The sequence below is a fragment of the Watersipora subatra genome, chromosome 8 (assembly GCF_963576615.1).
Source record: "Watersipora subatra chromosome 8, tzWatSuba1.1, whole genome shotgun sequence".
NCBI classification, from domain to species: Eukaryota; Metazoa; Bryozoa; class Gymnolaemata; order Cheilostomatida; family Watersiporidae; genus Watersipora; species Watersipora subatra.
In genome coordinates, this window is record NC_088715.1 from 48525315 (window position 1) to 48531314 (window position 6000).

At 35.7% G+C, this 6000-nt stretch overlaps 1 protein-coding gene across 1 annotated transcript in view; it reads right to left on the bottom strand.

The window, feature by feature from the left end:
• Positions 1-5628, bottom strand: part of LOC137402184 (band 4.1-like protein 5) — a 29833-nt gene extending 24205 nt beyond the window's left edge. Inside the window, exon 1 of the mRNA XM_068088666.1 lies at positions 5438-5628. The gene's annotated coding sequence lies outside the window, so the exon portion shown is untranslated. The remainder of the gene's footprint in view (positions 1-5437) is intronic.
• Between the last annotated feature and the right edge of the window lie 372 nt (positions 5629-6000).

Here is a 6000-nt window from a genome sequence, read left to right on the forward strand (position 1 = left end):
TTACTATTTTATATCATTCGATATTCGTGCTCGCACTGTTAACAGGCCGGTTGTTAAAAAGTGCTCATAGCTCAGGGCGCAATAGACCGAGTTTTTGTCCACTCTACTCGACGGATTCGTGTACCAAAGCTTGAACTCGCAATTCCAAACCCGAACGCGCAAGATCGAAATGCTTAAAGTTTCCATTACCCAAGACTCGAGAGAAGATAAACCGGCAAAATCAACAAGTTTTATTACCCGTGCTCATTACTAATTCAAACTCTTTCAAAGAAGTTATTCAGAAACAACCAAAGAAACATAATGGTTGATGTACACTGAGCCTGATAGAGTGTGTATATTTGTTATGAATAAAAAGACAAATAGTTTCAATGTAAAGCTCTATATAGTTGCTGAAGAGAAGAAGCTTTCTAGCTTTGTCTATTTTTGAGCCTTCATCACCAAGAATTACAATCAGCGTGTCATGAGAAACTAATGTCCTGTCAGCATCCATTTTTCATTTTCCGTTTGGATAGAAGTACTTTCAGCAATTTGGTGATATCTCAAAACTAATCACTCAGTTGACCTAAAACTTTAAGATTATATGAAAAGTCTAATGTAGACAAAGTGAACACAATTTTGTAATCTTATGTTAAACTATTCGTTTTCTGCAATCACATAGGGGAAAACTAGTAAAATTGAACATTTCACTATTCTTCTCTTGGGCTAATAGTTGGTGTTTTTGATATTTCCAATAGCATTAAATGAATGAAAATAGATATGAATTTACAAATGCATTACCAGATGATATTAACTCACTAAAATATTTGATAAGTACTAAAAACTCACACACAAGTAAGCATAGACATCAACTAATAGTTGTGCTTATGAAATAGTATAAGTTTCGTTTCCTAATGTTTCTGTAGAATAAAACATAGTAGCTAACAGCAGTAAAGTTAGGCTAGTTTTTATGTGCAGTTGAAGAGACACAGGCTCAGTTGAGTGGCATGTCATACGAGAGAGCGTAGCTAACCAATCAATGTTAATTAGACTGAGCTATGCCTAATTATAAGTGGTAGCCAGCTGACCGACGAGAGGTTTGGTGGTAGATTGAATGACCAACTAGTTCACAATGAATACATTCTAAATTCTTCCAAGCTTTATGACCTCACAAGGGAATATTCTGTTTAAAGCGACCTTACTTGTTTAGTTAGCTTGCAAACAATTGGGTTTTTGATTTCCGATTTCCGATTTGGTTGTAATAAATATAAAAAAATGAATTAAAATAAATTTGTGTTGTTTTGTGAAATAAGCTGTTATTGTATAGTGGATTTGAGGGGCAAAATAAGATTGGATTTGTAATGCCTTCATGTATTACATAATAAACATTGTTTTGTTTTGGTATGCGGTCCTAGCATAAGTTCTTTGCAGTTGGGCAGTCAGTGTATAGCAGGAGAAAAACTTTTAAATGTAAGTGTAAATGTAAGTGTAAGTATAAAAGTAAGTGGAAATGTCAGAGTAAGTCTAATTGTGAGTGTAAAAATATAAGTTTAAGTTTGAATGTAAGTACAAATTAAATGTAAGTGCAAGTATAGGTAAAAGTTTTATTTCCTCTTTATATTATAAGGTACATAAATAAGGCACATGTAAGGTGTTCGGGCTCCAATCACACATCACTCACTATTTCACGAAAGTAGTTTTGCCTTGACGTGAAAATATGCCGTAACCTGATTTGAGTAGATCTGTTTGCAGCGATACGTTCGTGTGACTTTGAGTCGGTATGTACATGTATATATAACTCTATGTATATATAACTCTATGTATATATAACTCTATGTATATATAACTCTATGTATATATAACTCTATGTATATATAACTCTATTTATATATAACTCTATGTATATATAACTCTATTTATATATAACTCTATGTATGTATAACTCTATGTATATATAACTCTATGTATATATAACTCTATGAATATATAACCTTTTATTGGCATCGGTGATCATCAACAAAATGCTGTTGTTCCGAACTTTTCGTTGCATGTCAAATTCAGAAGAAAAAATAAATGAAGCGATAGAAATTGTGTAGGAAGTGACAAGAATTTCGCTGAAGGTCATTAATAGGGGATAAATCGTGAAAAGTTTATGAAAGACCAAATGAATACATACTCTATTCTGTGAGATTTTTCAGACATTTTGGTACATCTGTGGCAGACATAGAAAGAGCAAAAGAATTCTTATTCAAGATCCGATTTTTATTTGCAACTCTCAAATAAAGCTCTATATTTTAAAACTGGATGTATCACTACCACTTGATGTATCACTACCACTTGAACAACAATAACTGCAGGCCCTTGACAAGTCTCTGTAAGTCTCTGAAGTAAGCAGAATTCTCATAAAGTGTTTTAGATCTGTTGTTAAAATTGCTTTAACAGCTGCTGGTACATCCCAAATTTTGCAGATTTTGTTTTTATAGCGACCAAAAGTTCTGTTTAGAAGTTATTTTGATAGTTGATATTTATGTACCAACCTGAAAAATTGTTAAAACCATTATCTTGCTATTAATAACTAATTCTTTCAAGCTTTTGTTTCCTGTTTCCGAAACTGCAGACAATCCGTTGTTCGAATATGAATGCATTGATGGTGGAAAGGAAATGAGATTCTACCTTCCATCATCCTGTGGATTCCACTTTCATTGTTCTATCACTAATTTGCATAAATAGGAAAATGCAGGCTGTCTGACAATTTTTCAAAGTTACATTGCAGATTACTAAATATTTCAGATCAGTTGCATTTTCAACCAAGATCAAGTGCAATCTTCAAACCTTCAGAAAGGCTTCAGACTCCACAATTACCTACTCACTGCAACTTCATTTGTGATTATCTTAATTTCAATGAGCAATTATTACACTCGTACATTCTTATTGAGTGAGACAGCGCTGCAATTCACTTTCTTAGCCTGACAATTCTGTCTGTAACAAGCTTTAATTGAAAGGTTTCGGTCATTGTTGAGCTTTTCAGATACAATCAATGCTGCCGATACCATACTTTGCTGTCCTGCTTGTCAATGAGAGCCAACAGGGAATATAAATCAATTCAGTTAAGAGGCTTTCTGATTGCCAACACGCACCCTAAATCGCCGGCTTAGTCAATGTAAAACTATCCATCATAAAAGCAGTATAAGTTGTAGATTATCCTAACTTTATGTTGTAAAAGAATTCTTCAGTTAGACATAAATAAAATAATGTAAAACTCGGTCAAAAGAAAACTCTATATTAATCTCTACTATAATAGGAGCCGTGTTCGTCCATCTGGACACTGCCACATTTGAAAAAGAAATTGAACTATACTTGATTCGAACTAGCAACGTTCGGCACGCAAAGACCTCTGCCACTCATTTTAAAAGTGTTGTGCTTCATTGGTACATCTGATACTCTCTCACGACACTCGCAGCTACCAGAGTACTAAAGGACTTTACACAAATAGTAATAATTGGAGATATTGATTGAAGTAAAAAACTTATCTTGAAAGTTGAATTTTTAATTTTTCATTACAAATCCGTTCGAAGGTGTCATGAAATGAGGTACTCAATAGGCTCTTGTTTAGTTTTAAATATATCTATGAGATAGGAGTTATCCCTTACATTTCCTTTCAGTGATATGTGACCAACACCCAAATCACTTTATTGATGACCAATGAAAAAGTCTTTAGCATATGCTGATATGCTTTAGCATATGCTGATGCAAGAGTGAAAACCTTAAATATTTATAAAGAGATTGGATCATAACTTGTACTGACTCATCACCACTAGTGCCCTTATCTACTGCTAATGGACCCTACACTACTTGCTTATCGTGTACCATTGTATACCTAACTCTAGACAAAAACTATTGCATCTCTTTTAGAATTGTGGTGAATACACGAACCAACCACCTGATGCGCACTCTAATCATGTGCCCCTACTTGAAAGAAATCAAACACACTCCTAATGTTAAATTTTTGGGTTCACTTTTTGCAGTATCTTTCAAATCTATAAAAATATCCACCATTTTCATGTTTTGATATATGGAAGTTTTTCTGTTGGCGCTTGTTATTTTTAATACTGACATAATGAGCATTCTTTGATGTCCAGCAAGCTTCCAGAGATGCCAGTTTTTTCTTAAGGTAAGCTGCTTGTTGTCGAAACTGTTTGTTCGTTGTACTTAGCAATTCATATCAGCTGACCATGATAAGATTTAATTCAACCTTAAATTAACAAACACAAACAGTTGATCACTGCACTAATCTAAAAATATGAACCCTGCCTCTATATTCTTTTTGATGCTTCCCTGATTTTGTTAGCAATCGCACAAAATTTCATTGACTGACAGTTACCTAGCTAGCATAAGCCTGGTTCCCATATACGTCGCAAAGCACCGGCGACAGCACCGCAGGCTATTAGCGGTGAAATGGGAGCCTATGCGCCGGGTACCGCCAAGGACCGCCGGTAGTTGCCGGCGGCAACGCAATAGTTTAGCGATGTTCAAACTTCGCAAACGGCCACAGGCAAAACCTTCATGAAATGCATTGTACATGTGAAGGTCACCAGTATAGAAACGACATGGCGAGCGAACATTTTATTTGATTACGCGATTGCGTTTAGCGAGCAGCTTCTTATGTGAACCCATGCCGCTGAGCCTACCATCGCAAGCATTTTGCTGCTCAAGTTAACGCTGGAGTCTCGCAATAGGATATGGGAACCAGGCTTTAGTCTCTGTTTGGTAACAATCTCTAGGTCAACAAATTCGGTTTATGAACTCTACTTTTCGAAACAAAGTTTTTGGACAGAGTATTGGCTCAAAAGAAAAGTGCTGCTGAAAAAAGCAATGCTCCTCCAAAATTGATGATGACATGTCACTACAAGTTTTTCTTTTAGCCTTAGTTTTAAGCGAATCCATATTCAAATCAAAGCAGATTTTAGTTTTTAACTATTGTTTCCAATAACTGGAAAGACATTTACTGCATTACCTGTTACACAAAGCTTGTTTTATCTCTGAGAGATCCCTGTAACTATACAGAACATACTTTCAGTTTTGAGCTGTTCACCAAATCTATGCTCCATCACATTCTTATTTGCAAGCTTAGCTATCAAGTAAATAAATAGAGCTCATAACAGTCATGGCGGAGTGGTCTAGAACGTCTGACCTGGAAACAACAGGTTGAGTTGAACTCTGAAAACAGACTGCAGATAGCGAGAAGAATAACATGCAACCCGAAACTCTTCTCTACAACTGGGCATGTCTCCAGTCATTGAGGTTCCTTCACGACTGGAATCAGGCATGCCGAGCCATTATCACACAGCCATTGTTTTTGAAACAATGCTCTTAAAAACACGCACAGACTCTACTTGCAGCAAGCTAAGCAGATATCACACTCGATCCTCGAGGGATAAGTCACACACAAATACAAGCTTACCTAAGGCAAATCTCCTTGCTGTAGAAATGCTTTGGCAATGTTCTGTGGACTTACAGCACACGCTTTCCCATCAACTCAGTGACTAAATAATTGATAAGACAAGAGAGATCTCGGCGCTCTCATATACAGATCTATAATCCATCAGCAGTGTGATACGAGCTAGCTCCCGTTCGTGTTACCTGAGTCATGCGGTGTTTACCTATGTCTTGATAATGACATTCCGATGCAGTTGTTACTTACACTGAAATAAAATGTCTTTTCAACCGGAGACGTGTATTCATAGTGAAATGTGTGCCGCAACAAGAATAATACTAGCATTGTGAACTAATTAGTGTCTCGTATCAATGGACATAGTCAATGAATGTGTGAAACCAATGGTTTACTGGCAGAGGGATTCGGTGCGTTACTGTATCATTCCAATAAAATGCTTGGTCTGGCTTGAAAAATATAAAATCACTTCCATCCATTCCAAATTTTTGTGAAAGTTTTAAAAAGGCATAACCAATATCTAACTGTTATTTTAATAAAAAGTCGTATAAATGTCACTTTTCATTTATTTTATA